Genomic DNA, 26,429 nt, shown 5'->3' with positions numbered 1-26,429 from the left:
CGAAACCGTGGGTGGAATGAATTGAATCTTGGCATAAAACTCGGGGCATTAAAAAAATAAGTAAATAAATAAAAACCACACACAGCAAGACTGAAAAACCACCTAAAAACCGACATTTACTAAATAAAATTTACCTACGAGATAGAAAATATCTTTTCCCTATATATTACAAATAACATTTTCTTTAGTTTTGGATGTTTAAAATACAGCTATCTTTATCCTTGAATTCTTACAATGACATCATGTACCTTATATTTGACTTCACATGAAGTCAAGCGAATAACATCATCTTGTGAAGTCTAGATGGGTCGTAAAACCTCGACTTGAATACCCCCGTCCCCCCAGCCCCCAACTCCATCACCACCACTGGTGACCCTAAGGAGACGTCTCGACCTCTTAAGACATCCCTGAATCATTCATAGACACGCCCATTCGTAAGAAATGGGGGACGTAACACAAGTACTCCATTTCTAAAGAACGTCCTGAAATGTCTTGAACAAATAATGCAGAGGAGGAGGAGGAGGAGGAGGAGGAGGAGGAAAGATCGAAGAGAAGGAAGGAGGAAGACAAAGGAGCCGGAGGAGAGGGGAGAGAGGGTAAGGAAGAGAATTTAAGAGGGGGGAGAGAAGGAAGGAAGGGAAAAGTGAGGAAGAAAGAGGGAAAATAGAGGAAGAAAGGGGAGAAGTTAGTGGGAAGGATGAAAACCGATGGTGATAAGGGTGGAAAAAAGTTAAGGAGGAAGAATGGACAAGTGACAATATGAAAAAGAGGGACAGGACGGATGAAGGAAGAGAAACGGGAAAGTGAGGAAAGAAGTGAGGAAAGAAGACGAGAGATAGGCAGCAGTGGCACGCTGGGGATTGGTGGTAGATGGCCGGGAGTGCAAGATCGACTGCACCTATTCCTACGCCCCAAAAACCTATTTAGGTATTCCAGTCTGACCCGTGATCTCGGGAGGGGCCACCCCAGCCCTGAGCACCTCACTTACTGGTACTTGACAAAGACTCGTGTTTCCTTAGAAGAGGCTTATTGTTCCTGCAAGGGACGGAGAGGGAGAGGGAGAGGGAGAGGGGAAGGGGAGGAGGCGGCACAGAGAAAATAAGGGGGAAAAGGGTTTAACCTCCAAGGGCCGAAGAGCCCCATCCGTGGGTAGTTGCTTGTTATAAAAGGAGGTGGCACTCAAACCCAAGGGTGTGCCACCACTGCGTGAGATGCTTACTGGTGCTTTAAAAAAAAAAAAAAAAAAAAAAGCATTTACATTTTCTGAAAATTCGGAAAATTACTTAATACTTCATACGAACATAGTCTACCAAATCGCAAACGCTTTTAAACCCGACAGATATTTTTCTTGGCATGACATTCTCAATACAAAAACCTGACTACGATTTCAATCTAGCTCAAAGTCAAAACCTGAGGCGCTTAGGAAAGCCATAAAGGATTACACATCAGATTTTCTTAAACAATAAAACCCCTATGCAAACCAGTTTGTCCGTCCAAAATGGGGGAAGGGAAGGTAGGGGATCGGGAGGGTAAGCGAGACAGAAGCCCTAGGTAGTAGCGCGTGTCAACAAGTTCGTAACAAATAAACGGGCACATTTGAGGATACTGGTCTTGAGAGAGAGAGAGAGAGAGAGAGAGAGAGAGAGAGAGAGAGAGAGAGAGAGAGAGAGAGAGGTGTGTAATAATTTACCCTAAAAGAGGCAACGTTCGCCTGAAATTCAACTGCTTACCAAAAGACTTGAAAATTAAGAGATAACCTCTTTCAGCATCTCTGGAGTTACATGACTAAGGAATTAAGTGGGTTTGTTATTATATTATTACTTCAGTCCAGAGAAAGTACGTCATAACTACCTCATAACAATCGCGCTAATCCCCCCCTTCCCCCTAGAATATTACCAATAATTCCTTTTCGACCCTAGAAATAATTTGGCCAGTAATAATTTCTCCCAACCCCCCGAATATATTACCAATAATTTCTCCCCCCAGAATATAATACCAATAATTTCACCACCCAGAATACATATTACCGATAATTTCTCCACCCGGAATATATCCCAATAATTTCTCCCCCCACCGGAATATGTCTTTCTCCCCCAAGAATCTATCTTACCAATAATCCCCCCCACCCCAAAGATTATATTACCAGGTAATTTGTATCCCCAGAATATTACCAATAATTTCTCCCCAAAGAATATATGTTACCAATCATTTCTCCACTCAGAATATTACCAATCATTTCTCTCCTCAGAATTGATGTTACCAATAATTTCTCCCCCCAAAATTATTAAGTTACCAATAATTTCTCCCCCCCCCCCAAATAATACCAAACAGGTTATTTCCAATTTTGATACCGAATCCATTCCATATACAACACCACAAGCTCCTACAACTTTCAACTCCACAACTCACAATCACTCAAATCACTTCGACTATACCAAGGAGGTTAGATAACTATGGAGCCGGCCCCCTCGCCGGCCCCCCCCGCCCCCCCTCTCACCATCTAGATCCTACCCACCGGTTTCACCTCAGCCCACCCCAGGCTATTGGAACGACGCAGACTACGGACGACTTCGCGAGAAGCTTAATTGAAGAATACCCGCAGGGAGCCGGAATTCCTCGGGGGCTTTCGAACCGCCGAGGCGCGAATTCCAATTGGCACCCGCCGGCGTGCCTGCAATGGCACCTGAAGGCACGCACGCTCCCGTTAATTAGAAGGAAAAACGGCAATGCCGCTCTGCTAAATAGCACCGAGTGTGCGATGCCTTCCCGGTCAAATTCTTTAAAAGATAAATATGGATTCCTAATAAAAATATTTTATACCGTGCAGCCGTACTGTATTTACTCCTGGTCTATTTTTTACAGCTAAATATGGATTCCTAATAAAATATAACATGAATTATCAGTGAATATCACTCATTTTATACCGTCCAGCCCTATTAATTACTCCTGGTCCATTTCTTTTACAGCTAAATATGGATTCCTAATCAAATATAACAGGATTTATCATAGAATCTAAAGTCCATTTTCATACCGTCTAGTCCTGTTGTAATTACGGTCCCAATATCTACAATACTAAACACATGGATTACAAAAATCATTTTTAATGAACTCTTCCAAACTGTTACTTAAAAGAGTAAACGAAAACAAAGAATTATATAATTTTCATGCGATGAGTGGACAGAGAAAATACACATCGAAAACCAAGCAAAAAGATACAAGTAAACAAAACGTTGAGGTTAGAGCAATCCCGGATTAAGGGACGGCATTATGGGATCCGCGGCTTCTTTCTGGTAAGCTTTGAATTCTTGCTTTGAGGATTCTAAATATCTCGAAGAACATTTTTGGGCGAACACACTAGTCAATGCTGTTCGTCTGTGTGTGTGTGTGTGTGTAAAATACAACTGCACACACATGTGCGCATAAAAAAAATACTCAATTCATGACTTGGGTACTATCAAGGAGACTCTGAGTCAAAAGAAGGGGCCAAACCTACACGAAATGGAGAGAAGGAAGGTAGGAGAGAGGTAGAGGAAGCAGAGGAAGTGGAAGAAAACGGGATTATCCGAAGAAAACGGGATTATCCGAAGCAAGGTCGAAGGTGCGGAAACATTGAGGATTTGGAGTTGGAATGAGGTGATATGGGGGTGACAGTGGGGGGGGGGACTGTATTACCTTGCAAAGAGAGGGTCTACTTACCGCATGTGATAAAATATGATCTGAACAGACACGAGAACACTTGCATAATCACGAAGCCAAAGGGAAGCCACTAGCATCGCCTCGTTCTCTTCAGGGCAATTCCAGCCAGGAACGAGATGCCAAAATGCGCCAACTAACGTTGCGAATTGGAATGCCTCACGGGGCAACACTGCCCGAATGACTGTGGCGTGCGTTTCTTTAATTTCTCTCTCTCTCTCTCTCTCTCCTCTCTATCTCTCTCGTCTCTCTCTCTCTCTCGCTTCTCTCCTCTCTCTCCTCTCTATATATATATATATATATATATATATATATATATATATATATATATAGATATATATATACCATATATATACAATATATATATATATATATATATTATTAAACGGTATTATATATATATATATATTATAATATATATAAATTATATATAAAGTTATGCATACATACATACATACAGTACATACATACATTCATATACACTAAATGAATAGATTGGGGCACTTATAGCACTAATGGACAATGATAAGAAAATGGTGGAGTGGCTGGGCAGAAAGAAAGAGAGACCTATGTAATAGAAAAAAAAAAGTCCACAGTTGCACCAAAAAGTATCCATTAGGAAGATGAAGACAGGAGGCTTGTTAGGAGATTTAATTAAAAGGCCACAAATTGGGTGCAGCCTGGGGGCCAACGAGCCATTGCAACCGCCCTTTAGTAATGCCTACAGTACACCACTTGAGAAATGGTTGAGGTCGTAGCCACAAACAAATTGAGGAAAATGTAAGTAACGCCCCTTTTTCTGTGACAAGCAATGAATTTATTGGCCAAGTGGAAGAGGTTCTGGATGTATGTTATACAAGAAGAGTGTGTGACCGTTTTGAGTAAAAGAGTATCTGAGCAAATGGTGTTATGGCTTAAAGGTTTATTTAATAACTAAGAAACTCCGATGAAGCTACAAGTTCAGGGGATGAGACGACATGAATGGTAAACAGAATCGCTGTTGTATGCAAGAGAGAGAGAGAGAGAGAGAATTTATTACCTCATCGAGGTCCTCTCGTTCTTATGGTATACATTTGGACGGAGCTATGGACACTCATTCAATCATACATGCCTGCTTGCCTCTCTCTCTCTCTCTCTCTCTCTCTCTCTCTCTCTCTCTCTCTACATATATATAGTATATATATATATATATATATATATATATATATATGCTAGCTGCGACCCACAAGAGTTGTCTCCCAACTAGGTACACAATTCACTGATAAGGCCAACAGAGGTATCCTGGTCGTCCACTTGTGAAATAAAGCGCAATCCCCAAACTACGAGGCCACAACAGAGAGAGAGAGAGAGAGAGAGAGAGAGAGAGAGAGAGAGAGAGAGAGAGAGAGAGAATCTTTACTAAATTTTTTCGAAGACATCTGGCAAAACAGTTTCTCAAACACTTTAAAATTTTCTCAAACACTTTAAAAAATTTCTCCCCTCCTGCTCCTCCTCATACTCTCTCTCTCTCTCTCTCTCTCTCTCTCTCTCTCTCTCTCTCTCTCTCTCTCTCTCTCTCTCTCTCCTTTCCCACGGCCTCTCGTACCATAACTTCTTCAGGGATCTTCAAGAAGCAGTAAGGGACTAGCCGGGAGCCGCCTTTTTTTTTTTTTTTTTTTCCTCCAGGAGACCTAGGTTAGGCGGCGCTATGTTATGAGAAAAGGAATAGGATTAAGAAGGATCTGGCATCGAGGGAGAAAGGGGAAGGGGTCAGCTCCCCAGAGAAGGATGTGAATGGCAATATACGACCACTGGAGAACCCACGAAATGGCCCCGCAAAAGTTTATATAACGGGCGAAATCGATATGGTTACGCCGGCAGCATCAGATATCTTGAGCCTTATGAGAGAGAGAGAGAGAGAGAGAGAGAGAGAGAGAGAGAGAGAGAGAGAGAGAGAGAGAGAATGTTATGTTTCATAAAAAGTAGTCAAATATATGTAATAATTGAGTGAAAGAGAGAGTGAGAATGTTTTATGCTTAATAAAAATGGTCAAATATATGTAATAATTAAGAGAGAGAGAGAGAGAGAGAGAGAGAGAGAGAGAGAGAGAGAGAGAGAGAGAGAGAGAGAGAGACTTATATGCTTTATAAAAATAGTCAAATATATGTATATAATAATTAAGTTAACATTCCTCCTTAAGATCAAATACTTTGTAAAAAGCTTAAAGCAGAAAAATATCACATTAGAACTTTTACAAAAACGGAATTTTGCCTTCTCCATAAATGAAGTAAAGTTATATAGGATTTTAGTGTTATTTTTGATAGCATCTATAGAAGGAATTGGGGAAATTAGTACCTAAATTTAGTGACTAAAAATGTTACTTTTAAAAAATCGGACTCGCGTATCTTTGCAACATTCCAAGTTTACGTTCCACACGAGGGGACATGAATATAAGAGAGAGAGAGAGAGAGAGAGAGAGAGAGAGAGAGAGAGAGAGAGAGAGAGAGGGGAAGCAACGCAAAGGCTTTGTGCAGAAAGAAACAGAAAATTACTAAAGGGGGAAAGTCGATCTGATCCGTGGGGGAGAGAGAGAGAACCGAAAATGTACTCACGAGAACTCCCATTTTCACGGTCATGGGAGAAGTTAATAACAGACCTTGCCAGAGTAGATAACGCAAATGAATATCGCAAGTTCTCAGATTTCACGTGCAAAAGAGAAAGCAAAAATTCCTGAAAAGTGAAAGTAACGAAATTCATTTTGTGAGAGAAATTGAGGCATAGGTGTGAAAACAAAAATAAAATAGAATTGGAACATCCATCCAAAGTAAGAAAAATGTGACGAAGGAATTAACGTTATGAATGCATTTTTGAAAAATAAAAATAAATAAATAAATATAAAAATTATTTTTCATATACTCCCTCGAATTAATCACACTATTTCTACTCCTAAGAAGTAAGTTAATTATAAAAACAGAGGTTCATTATAAGCCATACAAAAAAAAAAAAAAAAAAGTTTGATAACTAACGTACAAGCCCTAAAATCATACCCGAGACGGGGCCACCACACAGATGATCCATTTATGCACTTCACCTCACCTCCACCCCCCCCCCCCCCAACCCTCCCAAAACCCCCGCCAGGCTCCCCCGGGAGCTCCGGGAGGTCACACTCGTCCCCGAGAGTATAAACAGCTTCATGGGAAATAACCAATGAGACATTCTCAAAAAAAAAAAAAAAAAAAAAAAAAAAAAAAAAAAAAAAAAAAAAAAAACATCACCCCCGTCAAATTATGAGCGATACACACCTACTCGAATATTCACGTCAGAACAAGATTCTGTATCTGACGAGACATTCTTTCATGAAATTACAACTTGAAGCAAGTTTGAGTAAAAATTAAACTAGCAAAAAATGTATTGATATCACACAACTCTAGAAAAAAGAAAAATCTCCATGATCTTATGCAGGAATCAACGGCTTAGCGAGATTCTCCAAAATGAAACTAGTCTTGGGGCAATAAAATAAATGTGGGAGCAAGCTTTATGATTAGAAAAAATAAAAACCGAAAAATAAATAGTAACTGATATCACACAACTGAATAAAAAGAAAAATCTCCACGACCTTATGCAGGAATCAAACGTTTAGCGAGATTCTACCAACTGAAACAATTATTAAAGAAAAAAAGTGGGGGGGGGGGGGTGAATGAAATGCCCTGTTGATACCCAACAGCACACACGACCCCAACCTCGAGGAGCATCTCACTCCCGTATCCTATGACAAGAAAAAGTGGAGGGGAATCCTACAGGCTGAAACAAGTTGAGGAGACATGATGCCCTAATGCCCCTACATGAGAATGGGGCAGATGATGTGTTATTGTAGATCACTGACAACTACGAAAACGTCTTTAGTTCAGAATGGAAAAGAAGAAACAAGATGGGTTATGAGATACCCATAGCTAATAAGGAATACGAGAGAGAGGAGAAGAGAGGAGAGAGAGAGAGAGAGACGAGAGAGAAGAAGAAGGAGAAGAGAAGAAAATAAAAACCAAATAATGAAGATAGGAATTTTTGGGCGGGGACAGGGGAACAAGAGAGAGAGGAGAGAGAGAAGTCCGCGAAAACGTGAGAACAGAGATGAGATACGAGGGACAGAACACACGGCCACCGAAAGGATCCGGTCATCTGCAGAGGGGGAAAACAACATCCCTGGGAAAAACCAATGAGAAATTGGATTAGAAAAGGGGGACAGATGAAACGTGAGTTCTTCTCCCTCAAGGATGCCTCAAGGATGATCCCCTCACAATGACAGCATAATGGGGGAAAGCGGCCAAGAGGTAACTAATGAAAAGAACAATTATATATTATGTGAAGAACGATGCAAAGTAGCTAATTTATAAACTTCGTTGGCATAAATTATGAAAATGTTCAAGCTATTTAGCCATTTTAAATTAGGGAATTGTTAAAATTTACTGCTCCCTTCCCTCAAAAATGAAAATTTATCCCAAACTGCAAACTGGTCTCTGATCCTTCTAAAAACAAATGCAAGTTGGTCTCTGTTGTACAAACTCCAAACGACAGTTTTAATAATATAGATATAATAATATAATATATATATTATATATCTATATATATATTCTATATATATTAATCTATATATATATCTCATAAACTGTTTTTCCTCAGGGAGAAACTTTCACAGAAGAATAAAAAAAAAGCTCTAACCGATAATCAAAGCGAAAGGATTAAATGGTAATCCCAGAATATGAAAATGAAAAAAAAAAAATAATAATAATAAATAAAAAAAACAATAAATCCTCAACAGTTGGGTAAGGAAGCTGACAGGCAACCATACAGAGAGAGAGAGAGAGAGAGAGAGAGAGAGAGAGAGAGAGAGAGAGAGAGAGAGAGAGAGAGAGAGAGGAGGGGTGAGGTGGGGAGTTAGCCGCTAGTACACCATGGGAACCACAGACCTAACCAGGAACACATCTGAAAAAACATCACCTCTTTCCTTTTATCAACAAAGGCGTCCAGTTTCAACATCTCCAGTCTTTCTGTTACAGTTGCTGGTGAAGGAGCCGCTGGCAGTGCTACGTTACAGTAGGGAACAAGGCAAAAGAGTTTCATCTCCCCTCAACTGTCGCTGAATCCTCGAAAAACACTTAATTACCATTTCTTTTCAGTTCCTTCTTCAAGGCCTTGGCTATTATCATCACTTCAGCAGGTCTACATAAAGGATAGAAAGTCATCAACAAATAGAAGAAAGATAAAGAACACAGTTCATACACAGCATTAATTCATCAAAAACACATAATTACCCATTTCTTTTCAATTTCCTTCTAAAAGGCCTTAACTATTATCATAATTTCAGCAGCTCTACATAAATAAAAGGACAGAGTCATAAAAAAAAGAAGAAAGATAAAAAAACACTGTTTACACACAGCATCATTTTAACAATTACACGCGACTTGGGTACATGAACTGATATGTCACTAGTAAATGATACGAAAGTGTCTGGCTACCAATGAAAATAATAAATAAAACTAATAAAACTAATCTAGAGGTGTGCAAGTTACTCGCCATGAGGTACTGATAAATTTACCCCGGTAATAAGGAACCCCCTAACCCCCCCAAAAAAAAGTAAGGCACCGGCCTAAATGGGGAAAAAAATTAATTCACATCAGTTTGGAAATATTTCACGTAATTAAGATGCCGTCGAAGACATCTGTATGAGCCACTGCTCGATGAACAGACAGTTATTATTTAAGTCAGTATTCTTCTACCCATGATTTTTTTTTTTTATTGAAGCTGAAATATGTTCTTTATGAAAATCAAATAAGCAGCACAGAGAGAGAGAGAGAGAGAGAGAGAGAGAGAGAGAGAGAGAGAGAGAGAGCGCACAGGTTATTTCCGAATAGGAACTATTTTTACCCTGGGAATTATCAGCCTTCAAAACCCCTCATTACACACATACAGCTTTCTGCAACAATGCATGATTGTACTCTGCTTCACTGCTAATGGTACCAATTACCACCTCACCATTTTTAAATCACTCGCACATTCGCACTTACTTGGCACCTCCCCTGACACAAAACACGCACATACACACACGAACTCTTCCACCTGAAATACCTAATGTCACACATTCGCACTTACTTGGCACCTCTCCTGACCACTTTCAGAGAGAGAGAGAGAGAGAGAGAGAGAGGGCAAACTCTTCCACCTGAAATACCTAAGGTCAAGCTGTACACTGGAATAACAAAATTCCCTTCCTGGCAGTCTCACCATCTTTTCCCCCTCCAGCATATGACACCGCCTACGGAATATGGAGGAGCCAAGGTGAATATAAGCAAAGGGGACGAGACAACTGCAAAAACACCAACGTCTGCAGGACACAAAACACAATTGTCCAAGCAGGATATATCCGTCCGCTCTACCCAAACATTTTTTATTTATTTTTTTTTTTTCGCCGATTTTTTAAAATTTAATATATATTTTATATTTTATATATAGTATATAATATATATATATATATAGATATATATGTGTGTGTGTGTGTGTGTGTGTGTGTGTGTGTGTGTGTTGGGTGTGTCCACTCTACCCATTATTTTTACGAGAGGAGATTTTTAAAATTTAAAATATATTAATATATTTATATATATATTTTTTTATATAATATAAACTATATATATACTCTATAAGTTTATATATATATATTATATATATATAATAATTATATATAATATATTATATATATATATATATATCCGTCCACGCTAACCTTACGTTTTTTTAAAAATATTTCGTGTTGCAATGGATTTCAATCATATAAATTCATCAAATCACAACAGCACGACCACAACGAACAACCTTTTACAGCGAATGAAAAATGCACTCCGATATAATTATAAGTTATTAGTGAATGACGAAACACCGACGACAACGGAAATACACAGACTTTCACACATTATGTAATTACAAACATATCTGATACCTGTGTTGCAACATAGTATAATTGTCATCTGTAACTTCAGTATTTTCTCCGCGCTCCCTTGTTCCCAGACTTTGTAATATTTCTTTCCATCTCTCATCCCCATAACTACATTCAATAATAAGATTTCAGTTTCCCTGCTTCACCGATTTTTATTAAAAGACTTACAATGAAAATATAAAAAATACTAAAATGTATAAGGAAGAATAACGATTCACAGTGAACAATAAATTGAAACTGCCACTATCGCAACTGCATTTAATAGTATAAAGAAAAATAGTACGTCAAAACGTCTAAAAAAATTCCAAAAGTAAAAGTTGATCACATAAAAAGTGACCAACTACATACACTGACTTCGAGTTTTCTGTACAGCGTATAATGCTGTATGAGCCGTGGTTCATGAAACTTTCAAACACGGCCCGGGGCTGGCCTGTCCTATAGCGCTGCCGCCTCACGATCATGGGTAACTTTAACCTTAAATAAAATAAAAACGACGGTGGCTAGAGGGCTGCAATTTGGTATGTATGGTGATTGCAAGGTGGATGATCAACATACCAATTTGTAGCCCTCTAGCCTCAGTAGTTTTTAAGATCTGAGGGCGGACAGAAAAAGTGCGGATGGACAGACAAATAGCCATCTCAATCATTTTCTTTTACAGCAAACTAATAGAAATGTTTTAGCGCTACGACAACTTCTAGTTAAATAGGAAAGGCAAAGAAAAACAATATTTCAGAAATTCTGCAACAATCATCAAAACGCACTGGGGCAACTTCACTCAAGCCTGAATTGCTGGAAATTGATAAGAATTGCCTCCATTACGAAACGTAAATAAATGAAAAGGTAAAAATGCAATAGGATAAACTTGGGAATGCAAATGCCGTGATTACAAGGATATAATTTAATAGGGACCCTCACTTTGACGGAAATCCTCTCTGCTCTAATTACTGACATCATAAATGGAATTGCAAATTGCACAACATTAAATTTCGAGTTAACCACTGACATTTAATATCAATTACTGAATTACCAGCTGCGGCCGGAATTCGCAGAGGCCGACCAATCTCGTCCAGACACACGGGTTGCAAAACAGAAAGCCAATTTTACTCTAAATTTGCAAAGTGTAGAGAGAACTTTTTTTTTTTTGGTTGGGGGGTGGGGGAGGTTAGAGGTATAAAATGATCAACCTATGATAAGACATGGAATAAATTCACCGGTAAATAGTGTATAATACATGCAATTGATTAAGATGTTTACGCCGTTTCTTATTGTAAAACCTGGGATTACATTTTCTTGTGGTTCTCCTTAAATAGTTATCTTGATCGGAAGACTTACACTATTATTAATAAAGGTAATGATATGAAGTATTAACATTAATCCCCATTAGTATCATATATATATAATATATATATATATATATATATATAGATATATATATATATATATATAATGAGAGAGAGAGAGAGAGAGAGAGAGAGCAGAGAGAGAGAGAGAGAGAGAGAGAGAGAGAGAGAGAGAGTGCATTTTGTATCAACACTCCCCAACCAATCCCGATTTCACACATCTGTAAAAACGACCCACATTCAGCAAGCAGCACTGTAACCATTCCTTCCACAATTTGTGGAATCCACGAGAAGTCTCCTTCTTTGTCCTTCTCCTTAGCCTGGAATCCAAGGAACGTTCATACAATACACAGTGGCATCCAAGGGAAGTCTCTACTTTCATGTCCTTAGATCTGGTTCCACTTCAGTCATCTCCTGTTCTCATCTTGGGACCAAAGTCTAAAGATCTTGCTTGGGACCAGTTCCAGTATCATCTTCGGGGCCCCTCTCTCTCTCTCTCTCTCTCTCTCTCTCTCTCTCTCTCTCTCTCTCTCTCTCTCTCCTTTTTTCAGTACAAAGTATTGCCACCAGTAGTTGTAAACAGCAACAGTGTGGAGGAGTTTACAAGAAAGCTAGATAAAAACGTTAGGACACTGTGAATGAATTTTAATACCTGCTCCTAGATATAAGTACTAGCAAGTCTTTGAGACATCCTAATCCTTGTAACCGTAAGGGAAAAATGATTGAAAGGGAAACAGGCTCTTAGATCGAACACTGAGACTGAAACCGGACAAAGTTAATTGAATTAAAATTATACAAAACTGAACTAAGGAAAAACCCATCTGTCTTCTAAGGCGTCGGTAACGAACAAAGACTCCGCAAATAGCTTCAAGCACGCAATCACTTATCCAGCACAAATCTAACAACGAAAGCTATCTCCCGAAATTATACCGTCCCGTATCACCTTGTACGGATCCTTGAGCAAATAACAGGAAGAGTGAGCGTCAAACATCTGACTGATAATCTCCTGTCTGTCAACCAACAAGATTTGTACAAAGGGAGATCTCCGGTATCACTGATAACCAACCAAACAGTCGATAATCGGCAGTGGAACTCAACAATATTTACCTCTAGTATTTCACTAGGACTTTTGACAGAGCGGATCATTTCAGAATATGCAGTTATCAAAAAAAAAAAAAAAAAAAAAAACTTTGCCATATAATTTCATCTCAAACCAAACCCTTCCTGTATCAAATCTTGAAGCAATTTCCTGTTGATAGAAGTTAATTTTTCGATGTGGTTCGGATCCCACAATAAGCTGTAGGTTCCGTTGCTAGGTAACCAACTGGTTCCTAACCACGTAAAAATATCTAGTCCTTCGGGCCAGCACTAGAGGAGATGTTAATCAGTTCAGTGGTCTGGTTGAACTAAGATATACTTAACTTTGGAGCATTTTCCAAACCACCACAAGAAGTTCATCAGGTGCCCCACAAGGGCTGTTCTCTTTAGAACAGTAACGAGCGATATGGATCACAACTTGCAAGCTCATTTATACTTTCCTTTGACAACGATTCCAGAGTCTCGGCCTTACCTGACTCACAAAAATTCCGAACAGTTTCAAAATGAACTGGAGTAAAGCCTTTCCCGGGGAGCAAACGAACGGAGCCACTCTTCCCACTCTTCCGTGAAATATAAAAAAATTCCTACCATTACCCTTGATCCTGTTCATTTGCACGACCTTTCTCTACTGCGCTAAACTGAAGGCATTGAAACTAAGCAGTATCTATACTCTGTTTTTTTTTTTTTTGTTCATCTGTCCATCCGCTTGTGGTGTTTTCGCATGGTAACACTGCGTCCTGGGCTTTAAATAGTTACGCTATGTGCAAGTTTTAGGTAAATAAAAGGATATCTGGGTGTTCATTTGCAACTGAAAAGTGTTTTAATAATTTACTGTATGCGAATTACACCGTTAATCTTCGAAATTGGATATTATCTAAAGCCCGGGACGCAGTGTTACCATGCGCAAACACCACAGGCGGATGGACAGATGGAAAAAAACAGAGGTAGTTTGCATAAACGCTAAAAAAAAAACGCTATACATCCGCATATTAGGAGGACGGTTTGATTCACAGCCTACCAGAGTACCCATTACAACCGGAAACCTTTGCCCCTCAATTCTACCAATATCCAAAGTTGATGTCAGTTGCTCAACGAACATACTTCGCCTGTTCTTTTCAGATTCAGCCAGTCTTGTGCTGACACCAGGACCCCCACAGACTCCTGCTTTGTTTGCTTGTTTGTATGGTGTTTTTGCGTTGCATGGAACCAGTGGTTATTCAGCAACGGGACCAACGGCTTTACGTGACTTCCGAACCACATCGAGAGTGAACTTTTAACACCTGAAATACAAATTTCTGACCCCTCAATGGAATGTCCGAGAATTGAACGGTGGCCTGGCAAGGCAAGACCAAACCGACCACGCCACTGAAGCCCTGGATCTTGTTATAGGACAGACCATAAACCTACTCTGTAGCATAACCCAGCCGAAGCTGCTCTAACCCACCCTCGGTTGAAAGGAACCACCAATCTGGTAATCTCTTCTCGTATGAAATAGTTTCCTTGGAATCCTAAAAACCTTTCCTCAAATTCTGCCCCCCCCCCCCCCCTCTTATTCTCGAGCCATGGCTCAAATTTTCCTTTTCTTTTTAACAATAAGTAAATGTATCCCTTGCCCAATGAAGTTTCTACTCGGACTCTGAATGCCCCTCCCTTCCATTCTCGGCTCATCCGTCGTCCTGTCCCTCCCAACGGTCTCGTAGTGTCTCAAATTACTCTCTCTCTCTCTCTCTCTCTCTCTCTCTCTCTCTCTCTCTCTCTCTCGTTACATTTGCCTTACTTCCCAAGGTTACTTTTCCTGTCTGAATACATTTTCACTTCTACTGCCCATCACCACTTGATATTTAATATTGTTTTCTAAAATAATAAAACTACTTTTACACAACGTTAATACTAAAACCTAACTTCCCTCAATTTTCCAATCTGATGGCTTATTGAAATAAATTTAATTAGTTGCCTTTCATAACAATCGATTACTGTCATGATTTAATTTTCAATCAAGCGCAAGTCTTACAAAACAACACTACTATTGAACTGTAACATTTATAACTCATTTTTCTTCAATGTAAGTTTACTGACTACACGAAACTGGCACTTAATCAAACCAAAGCAAGTACAATTCCACGGTAAACAGTCAAGACACTAAAACAGGAAATGAGACGTTTATCATAAAACATAATGAGTAATTTTACTATTTCAGCAGCTGTGGGGATATTGCCAATTGACACTTTTAGTTTTATCTCGTGTATCCAGATTGTGTGCAACTATTGTAATGCCCTCTTTGTGTATGTCATGTGTATGGCCCTAAGCTGAAGAAATAATAATAATAATAATAATAATAATAATAATAATAATAATAATAATAATAATAATAAAATAATAATGAATAAAATAATAAATGAATTAATCTTATACAGATTCTTTTCAATTCTTCTGATAATTCGTTTTTCTTAATCAGCTAGGTTGTTGAGAAGAATTCCAATGTTTATATTTGTCCTAATTAGGATATTTCTCAATAATAATAATAATAATAATAATAATAATAATAATAATAATAATAATAATAATAAAGCTTCTCCATGGGGCACCTTGGTTAGTATAGGGCTTCTCCTAACAGCCCTTACTGTTAGCAGAAGCCCATTTTAATATAATAATAATAATAATAATAATAATAATAATAATAATAAAAGGTTACTATCCATTCACGCCACTCAGGTTTCAAGGCGTATTCGCTATCTAAAACAATCCGAGATGTTTCCAGTTTATCAACACAAACATCGAAACCAAGACAGAACCTCCGGCACATCTGCAACTCAAAACCAGAATCTTCAGACAATTGCTCCCCAAAAGCAAGGCGCAACATAAGCAAGAGGGGGGCAACGAGTGTTGCAGGCTGCTCTGATGTCTTTCTGCTCTTCTTTTTTTAGAGCGGCACCAGCAAGAGTAACCCAGACCCACGATCTAGACGGGCCGCTCATATACTACTGCTCAAAGGATCGGGGTTAACACAGACGGGTTGGCTCCAGTTACAAGGATGTGCAAATTACAACCGGTTACGGTCTCTCTTTCTCTCTCTCTCTCTCTCTCTTTGTAATCTACTCTCTTTCCTTGTAATCTACTTTCTCTCTCTCTCTCCTCTCCTCTCCCTCCTTGTAAGCTCTCTCTCTCTCCGTGCATCCTCTTACTTTCTCTCTCTCTCTCTCTCTCTCTCGTCTCTCTCTCTTCTTCTCTCTCTCTCTCTCTCTCTCTCTCTGTAATCTACTCTTTCCTTGTAATCTACTTTCTCTCTCTCTCTCTCTCTCTCTCTCTCTCTTTGTAAACTACTCTCTTTCCTTGTAACCTGCTCTCTCTCTCTCTCTCTCTCTGTAATCTACTTTTTCTTTGTAATCTACACTTTCTCTCTCTCTCTTTGTAACCTACTCTCTTTCCTTGTAATCTGCTCTCTGTGTGTGTGTGTGTGTGTGTGTGTGCGTTTGTAATCTACAGAACACCCTACATTTAACGCAGTATGTTATTTGTACCCGGCTAGGATAAAAACAAATTAAATAAATAAATTAAAAAATAACACTTTCCCTACTTTATTTCACAAGTTTCTGTTCACCAACACGAAATTGATAACAAAAATAAAAATTATCATAAAAAGACAAAATAATGCATACAGACTTACAAAATAATGCATAAACAAACAACTAATCTCCTTCAAAGCAGAGGCATTAATGCAGTTCTTTTCGCCCACGGTTACAATCACCGACCACCCAAGTGCTTAGGAGTGGGCGTCCGTGGGGTCGGGTTACACGCCCTAGTATTAACAGGCCACTAGAGGCGCACTGCGCAGTCCTTTGCCTCCTTCCTTTCGTTCCTCATGCAATGTTATTTATTATATTATATGAGAGAGAGAGAGAGAGAGAGAGAGAGAGAGAGAGGAGCATGAACGAAGTTACACGTTTGTCGTCTCCCTAAGTTATACCCCAGACAATGAGAAAAAGTCATCCTCCTTTATGCCCCGCATGGGGAGTATTGCAGTCAGTGCACCTCACGTGGTGCACTATAGGCATTACTTAAAAGGGTCTTTGCAGCGTCCCTTCGGCACCTGGCTGCTGTGACACCTCTCATTTCTTTTTACTGTACCTACGTTCATATTCTCTTTCTTCCATCTGACTTTCCACCCTCTAGTGCAAACGCCTTCCAAACCTTTTTCCTGTTAATTTCTCTTTCAACGCTGAATGACCTTATAGGTCCCAGCGATTGGCCTTTGACCTAAATTCTATAGTCTATTCTATTCTGTAATCCTTTATGTGAAAGGACTAACCCAACTCACCAGCGACTCTATAATGTCCTGGGTCTGATCCTTATGTCAGGTATTAATTTAAAATTTAAAAGTAATAATTGGCCGTAAACACTAACCAGCCACTGCGTATGTACCTGATCCATCCTAGACCTGACCTGACCTGACCTACATAGTTTTTGGCCTTATGCCCATACTCACATAACGAGGTTATACTGTACCCTGACCTTACCTGATTTATCCTGACCTCCACAAGCACTCCTGGAGCAGACGTTAAAATACTGAAGCGCAAAGCAATAATGATAAATAAAAGCTGGTATAGCGTATCCTGGAAACTTAACATAATTTGCAAAATACTTTCAACAGCTTGAATTTCTGGTCAATGTCCAACGAAAAATAAGTACATTTTCATCAATCAGCTTATATACTGACTATATAATTTTTTTTAATTTAAAATGTCCAATGTACAAAATACATTATTCTTTAATTACAATATTATGTTTAGGAATATTCATGTAACAACATTCTACAAATTGCTTTCATATAAATAGAGCATTTAATAATAATCCCAAATGGCCCTCTTTTGTGATAAATGCACAAATTTTAACGTTCAGCGAACAATAATTACATACTCCATGACAGTAGTCCTTTAATTTGCCGTTACGGACAATAATTAATATCGACCTTGGATAATATTCGGACTAACCGCCGTAAATGGTCCAGGAACGGCATCGTACACAATTGAGCCAACCCTTAAAATTTTTTTTTTCAAATAAACAAACATTCCCTATATTTCCATGAGAAAACCTTGCAAATATTCCCTATATTTCCTTGAGAAAACCTTACAAATATTCCACATATTTCCTTGAGAAAACATTACAAATTTTCTATATATTTCCCTGAGAAAACCTTACAAATATTCCATATATTTCCTTGAGAAAACCTTCCAAATATTCCACATATTTCCTTGAAAAAATCTTACAAATATTCCATATATTTCCTAGAAAAAATCTTACAAATATTCCATATATTTCCTAGAAAAAATCTTACAAATATTCCATATATTTCCTAGAAAAAATCTTACAAATATTCCATATATTTCCTAGAAAAAAATCTTACAAATATTCCATATATTTCCTTGAAAAAATCTTACAAATATTCCATATATTTCCTAGAAAAAATCTTACAAATATTCCATATATTTCCGTGAGAAAACGCTAACAAATATTCCATATATATTTCCTTGAAAAACCTTACAAATATTCCATATATTTCCTTGAGAAAACCTTACCAATATTCAATATATCCTAAAGAAAACCTTACAAATATTCCACATATTTCCTTGCGAAAACCTTACAAATATTCCATATATATTTACTTGAAAAACCTTACAAATATTCTATATTTTTCCTTGAGAAAACGCTTAGAAATATTCCATACATATTTCCTTGAAAAACCTTACAAACATTCTATACTTTCCCTTGAGAAAACCTTACAGTGTTTCAATGCTGTATGAGCCACGGCCCATGAAACTTTCAGCCACAGCTGGGTGCTGCCCTGCCCTACAGCGTTGATCAACATAACAAATTGCAGCCCTCTAGCCTCAGTGGTGTTTAAGATCTGAGAGCGGACAGAAAAAGTAGTTTTCTTTTGCAGAAAAATAACTTACATCACCAATAAATTATAACAGTAAACATGTTTAATTACGAGGAATGAAAGCTGGCGATCGTAACAACCACTTACTCAAATTGACTTGGATAAGAAAGATTTATAAAATACATCACAAAAGAAGGCAATTTTACTGATGACTATCCTGGAAATATTGTACAATAAATATGCATAAATTAATAACCAACAGGTAACCGCAGAAATAAACTTGAATTATGACAACGGCTCGTCAAAAGAAACTCGAACAAGCAGCAGTTCCAGAACGATAGCTTGTTATGGATCATTCCATTTTCTGCATTCTTGCTCTCAAGCCTTCAGTAAAACAATCATATCTGGCGCACCTGAATATAATCGTTCCATCCAACCATCTATTGTCTTATTTTGGTGTTGACACCCTCCTGACCGCCTGCATTTGGTCCAAAAATTAGTAACTATTTTTTTTTCTAAGTTTTCCTGGAGAATTGTAGTCTCTGCTCCATGTTTACCCCAATTTTCTGTTGGCTAATCCTTGACAAAGGTTAGTAGGTAATATAGACGACCCATGAATGTCCCGCGGATGACAAAGGAATCTTTCAAAATTTATTCTATATCAAGTTGATATCACTGTTCAACACTAGAATATATTAACAGGTCTTATGAAAAAGCATGTCAGAAAAACGTCACCAATGACAATCCTTAAATTGCGCTAATTACGACGTTCTTTTAATAAAGAGAAACTACTAAAAGCTTAAAAGAGCAAATGAATTAGGTGGCATGCGTTTTATGATATTCTAGTTACATTCACATATCCACTGAAAATTATATTTTTCTAGAGTGATAATTCAATTTATAACGTTTATTTCATATTCTGAAAGATATGAGTTTTACACACGCAAATACACAGTATAATACATAAATGCATTATACTGAGAATGATAAAACTATCAAAATGCATGATACTATATTTATAATGTCTTGCTGTATACTGTAAAGGTAGCAACAGGAACAGGATCAGAATTACAAAACCAGTTTGCTGAAGAAGTCACCAACAATGGAACACAAACGTCTGAGGCATTTGATGGACGGTTTCACTTCCGTGAGTCGACGACAGCTATATACCTCGTCGAAGGACTCTCTCTCTCTCTCTCTCTCTCTCTCTCTCTCTCTCTCTCTCTCTCTCGTGTCTACCTTCCTCATCCTCCTCTCTTTTTCACATTCACAGACGTAACAGGAGTTTTTTTAAGAAAACGAGCCTATACAGTCCCTTTTCTCGTCGAGACCATAAAACTGACGAAATCATGAAAAAATATCTCATGATATTTGCCTCGTCTAGATAATGATTACTAATGTCTCTTTCTCTCTCCACTCCAGCGCAACCAACTACAAACTACTATCAACCAGTTACCTAATTAAGGAGAAAGCGAGGTGGGTAACGCGCGCGCTATTCCAATGTCACCTTGAGGCGAGGCGAGACTTCATTGCTTATTCAGAAGTGACCATAACTCTACACAAGCAGTGAACTTGAGGAAATAAGGTGCTCAAACGTACTGCGCATTTAACTTGATACATACCCAAGAACAGCGCATATTATGTGTAATATAACGAACGCAAAATTGGCCGTCGTGTCAGCTGGTGTTCAGCAGAAAACTTCGCGAAGTCACGGTCACAGGTGCTACCTGGCACAGCCAAGAAGAAAATTGAGGCAGAAGTTGTGCACGGGCCCAAATTGAAAAATGGCCACGTATGCAGGTAAGAACAACAATCTGGTGTTTGACAACAGAAATGCTGCAAAATTTGTTTTACCATTGTGGTGGATAGCAGGTAAAGCGACGCAAAACGAAACTTTGTATGCAAAAGCTTTGTGGAAATGGGTTGATACATTGCTGGATAAATAAACCATTATTTGCTAAACATCCAGGATTGGGCGTAAACGTCCACCACAAAAATTCTAACACTTCACATGGATTTAGTTCCAGTTACGGTAACAAACAACAGCTTTCTTACACAACCTCAAATTACAGTCAGGAATAAATACAAGTCCAACGGCTACAAGCTACAACTTTACTATAACATTGCTCGACTGAAAAAAAAAATTGACAATAGAAAAAAAAACTCCCTCGTATTCGCAGTACTTCAGCAACACAGCGGGAGAAATTAAAGACCCCAATAAACCTGGAATCCAATCTGGTATCGTTTTTGGTGTACCATAATTTTTCAATCCTGCCTTTTAAACCAAGTCTGCATCAAGTAGTACTGTCTTTATCTACCGGAATTCCCGATGCCCCAACTCTTTCCTAACATAAGTAGTACTGTCTTTATCTATTAGAATTCCCCCACCATTTTTCTAAAATAAGCTTACTTTTTATATAACTAAGTTGCAGTAAAATAACTATTCTTGTTTATTTTAAAGTATGAACTACAAAAAACAGGTAATATTTAAGAAACAGCTTCAATATCAGTATACCCATTTCACGTTCAGCATTCTATATTATATGCCTCATTTCACGTTCAGCCTTTTATATTCTATACCTCATTTCACGTTCAGCATTTTATATTCTATACCTCATTTCACGTTCAGCATTTTATATTCTATACCTCATTTCACGTTCAGCATTTTATATTCTATACCTCATTTCACGTTCAGCATTTTATATTCTATACCTCATATCACGTTCAGAATTTTATATATACCGCTCGGGAGAGAATGAGTCGCCAAAAGAACACAGCCTTCCGGTTTTCAAATCAATCTCATTCCTGACCAAAGCAGACCAAGAGCAAGCAACGGTATTAACAACAGCGAATAAGGGTGCTATAATCAGGATGGTTTCTTACAAGCTGCTCAACTATAGTCACTAAGATATTCAAACACCCAGATACTATACAACAAAAGAGAGCGCATGTCGGTCGACCTTGCGTCTCTGGTCGCAACGAAAATAACTTGGAAGAAGAATAACTTTGGAGACTTGCAGGGCAGTGCTTATACTGCGCAACGGTACAAGAGGAAAGGTCATCACACACCCGTCTCCCCCTACCTACCAAACTCTCTGTCTCGCTCGCGCGCGCGCCAAAACATCATCAGGTGAAAGTCTCCCGCTTTAGGGTGGTTCAATTCAGTTGCTTGGTTTGGTGGAGTAAGATGTGGGGGAGGGGGAGGTGGAAAGAGTTCACCCCAAGTTTATATGGAAGGGGGGTTGAGGCATAACTTGCCTCCAACACCCACCTATTACCCAGTCCCTAACTTTTGTTCCCGTCGCTGTATGAAGCTATAAGACAATATCCGTGAATACAACACAATTTTCCGCACAATTTTTCCCCGCCAAGGATTTTTCCTCGTTTTCCATATTCCTTGGGAGAAACTTACACTCCTCCACTTGCACTGGGGAGGGAAGAGGAACTTTGAACCAGTCCAGCTTACGTTGAGACGACACACTTGTACTCGACACCAGGGCATACACTTGTTTTTTAACTGCTTCTCATTCATGTTACATACACACATTCATTAGTAGGTTTAAACGTTAATTAAAAAGTTATGCAATGTTTGCAATGTCAGTTATGAGACCAAATTCACACAAAAAAATGCATGAAACTTTGTCATTTATACACAAGTGATTTATTCATGCTCACAAATACCAGCCCATGAATATCACTTAATCCACTTTACCTTGAAAAATAACATTATAATGAGCCAAATATCACAAACTTATCAATCTACAACCAAGGTCGAGATGGTTTCAAGTGGATTCTAGGTACTTGTATTCAGTAAGAATACGAACAGTAAAGCAACGATCAGCTTTCATTCTTTATCAAAGCATCTACGACAACGGCACTTGTTCCAAGCCTGGCTGGGTAGATGCATTTTCCCCCTTAGGTGTAGATATTCCAAAGATAACATGAATTCGATATTTAGCGATAGTTGTGGCTTAATATATTTTATTATAAAATAAAAATCTGTGTAGGTGTACGTGACAAGAACTCATATGTTACAAACTTAGCACTGGGCAGTCGGGTTTGATTTTTAAGTGCATAACCTTAATTTGACTGGGTTATAAACAGTCTACATCAACTTATACATCTCTCGAAGGCCGAATAGATCAGCCGACTCAAGCATGAGGCCCAAGTTCGACTCCGGGAAGGGCAGATGCAATTACCAATTAACGAAGCTACGGAAAAATAAAACGACCCCATCCGTCTATCCACGTCCAAATTTCACTCCCGCCAGGCCGCGTCCAAACACATTCATCACTCCTAATTAATGACGGCTGCTTTCAACTCAACATAACACTCACACCCACACCAATTCGTTTCTTCCTTTGCTTCTGTGAAGATGAGTTTCATACGACTTTTCACTTTTAACAAACGTTTGATTTATGAATGTTGACTGAAGGTGAGCGATTCATTTATGAATTTTCTGGCAACGAATCAACACCTCATTTCTTGGTCTTTCATTGTAGTAACCCAGAATGAAATAAGATGCAGAACTTCGGCTCACTTCGTTACCTTTCATCTGAGGCACAGCTTCACTGAAGGTGAATTATAAACAATTTTTATTCCCCTAAATGTCACTCCTAGACAGTTAACTTCGCAAACAGCTAACAGAATAGCTACTGTCAACCTTAGTAATTCAAATATTTAATTACGGGTAATCCCAAAATCGCTCTCCATCTTCCAACCACCACTAACGACATTTCACGGTATCCAACGTGATGTCAACAACAAATCCTAATTAGATATGATGTCTGGCCATAACCATTCCTACCCAGATTATCATTATTATTATCAATTCATACAAAAAATAAGACGTATCATTTCTATCCCTTTCCATCGGAATGCTAGAGAATTCATACACAGTTCCTTGCAAAATGAGAACTGTAACAGTTTTATAAATAAATAAATAAAAAGACATACGGATGCACATATTTTCCAAGATCCGCCAACTCCAACCAGTTACATCCAAAGGACCAAACCTTGGAGAAAATCGTGTAATTACTTTGCTCAGGCTATTTCGAGGTCGTGATGCCTATAGTACAACGATATAATGCGAGGCAGGAGGAACATCGGAATACTTTGTAGGGTTGGAGAAGCCTTCGAATAACTCCTTTAGTATCCCGTCGGGAGGAACCAAGAAATCAATGCCCATCGTAAATGACTCTATGGAAACGTGTTTCGTTACATTGATGAAGGGAAAGGTCGCAAAGCAAGCCTTGAGATTCATCATGTCGCAGCGACCAATCTCAATTTACGACATCGTAATATGTGGTCCCCCCACCATCCACCCCAAAAAAAAACCCTCTTCACGCTCGTAGCCCTCAAGACCCGCCCATCTGTTCATTAGAATTCTGTCTCCTCCTAATTCGACCAAACTCCTATTAAACACAGAGCTGAAACAGTTCACAGACGGGTATACAAGGGAGAAGCAAGTACTTAATACGCAACTTGTCGTAAATGTTGAACGACGAATATCTTAACCAAAGAATCAACAAGTTTATATATATATATATATATATATATATATATATATATATATATTCACGTATATATAGAATGGGTATAATATATATATATATATTATATATATATATTATATATATATATATATATATATATATAATAATATCTATATATATATATATATATTAAAAACATATTTCCTATACACTGAAACTAACCATAAGTGCGTATAGAGATACTAAAAAAAGACTGGCATTCTCTTCTAAAGTCGAATAAACAAGTAAATAAAACCATAAAACTTGTCCTCTTACATTCTACAGGGTATAATTATGTCGGAGTGAAGGGAGAAACATAACATGTTAATGGGTTGACATAACATTCTTTTTTTTTTTTTCCTCCCTTGACAGGTAACCGAAACAAGGCCTCAGAGTGGACAAATACCTGGATTGTGTGGATTGTAAAACGAACATCTTTATTGGAATTTACCAGTTTCGTAAGACATCTCCAACGGGTAAAATCTCATATAAGAGTGTAAACAAGTAAAAAAGGCGCCTAAATTTCTTCGGCGCAATCGAATTTTCTGTACAACGTATAACGCTGTATGAAACTCTCCACCGGCCGTGGTGGCCAGACGCATGATCATGGCTAACTTTAACTTCTAATAAAATAAAAACGATTGATGCTAGAGGGCTGCAATTTGGTATGTTTGATGATTGGAGGGTGGAGGATCGACACGCCAATTTGAAGCCCTCTAGCCTCAGTTGTTTATAAGATCCGAGGGCAGACAGAAAAAGTGAAAAAGTGCGGAAAACAAAAAAGCCATCTCAATAGTTTTCTTTTACAAAAAAACAAAAATCGAGATTATTTACGTTTAGTTTTCAAAATCTCAAACGGAATTAATCTACAGTTGTTCGTTTCAAAATCTTGTGGTTCAGATAAAGTTCACAAGAAAGAAATAAGGCAATTAAGGATAAAACTCCTAAGACTGGAGATGGACCCTGCTGTGGGTAACATACGTAGTTCCGATAGTTTTTAGTCTTCGTCTGTTAGTATTGTGTATATATATGTGTGTGTGTATTTACAGAGAATGAGATTGTACTAGCCTGCCATGCCTACCTCGACATTCAGAAAAAAGACAAAGGCATTAACTACCTCGGCCAAGCAAATTTCGAATATTGTTACTTACTACAAATGAAATCTTTAATATTCTTGTGATATATTCGTTTTACACACATTTAATTTCTATTAGAATAATTAGACTGCCAGAAACTTCGTAAACTTTTTTTTTAATTGATGAATTAAAACGGAATATTCACGCCCTTCGCTTTTAGACCTTGTGTGCAAATCGCTTTCAAAGTCACAAACAAACCTGCTAATAGAACATGGGCTCTTGACGCTAAATGCAAACAATTTTTTTACATGGATAAGCCATCGTTTTTTTTTTTTTTTTTTTTTTACAACCTAGTCTTCCCTCGCCATTAAAAGGAGAAGTTGGAGCTAAATGTGACTCAGAGAAAAAAAATACCACATTAGTCAAACAACAACGTAATCATGATGATTTTCTACGTGCATTATTATTGCCAGAAAAAACTGATTGCAATGTAAAGAAAATCACAAGAGAAGTGCTGTTAGGACCCCAAATGAAACAAAGAAATCATCTAAAACCATAAAATGTGTTAAGTCGAAATACTGATGCAAGTCACAAGTGAAAATACGCTTAAGTTTCTTTGGCGTAATTGAGTTTTCTTTACAGTGTATAATCTTGTGAGAAACTCTCAGCCACGGCCAGGTGGTGGCCTATGTTGTTGACACCTACACCTATGCCAGACGCGCGACCATGGCTAACTTTAACCTTGAATAAAATAAAAACTACTGAGGCTAGAGGGTTGAAAATTGGTATGTTTGGTGATTGGAGTGTGGATGAGCAACATACCAATTTGCAGCCCATTAGCCTCGGTAG

The 26,429-nt window shown here is 38.2% G+C and overlaps 1 protein-coding gene across 6 annotated transcripts in view; it reads right to left on the bottom strand.

The window, feature by feature from the left end:
• Positions 1–26,429, bottom strand: part of LOC135209700 (scavenger receptor class F member 2-like) — a 901,938-nt gene that overhangs the window by 61,661 nt on the left and 813,848 nt on the right. The window contains exon 1 of one of the 6 annotated variants that reach the window (XM_064242464.1): positions 20,593–20,612. The exons of the other annotated variants lie outside the window; for them this stretch is intronic. The gene's annotated coding sequence lies outside the window, so the exon portion shown is untranslated. Of the gene's footprint in view, positions 1–20,592; positions 20,613–26,429 lie in introns of those variants that run through there. 6 annotated transcript variants of the gene reach the window in all.

This window comes from Macrobrachium nipponense, chromosome 38 (genome assembly GCF_015104395.2).
Source record: "Macrobrachium nipponense isolate FS-2020 chromosome 38, ASM1510439v2, whole genome shotgun sequence".
Taxonomy (NCBI): Eukaryota; Metazoa; Arthropoda; class Malacostraca; order Decapoda; family Palaemonidae; genus Macrobrachium; species Macrobrachium nipponense.
This window is presented reverse-complemented; position numbering and strand designations above follow the sequence as displayed.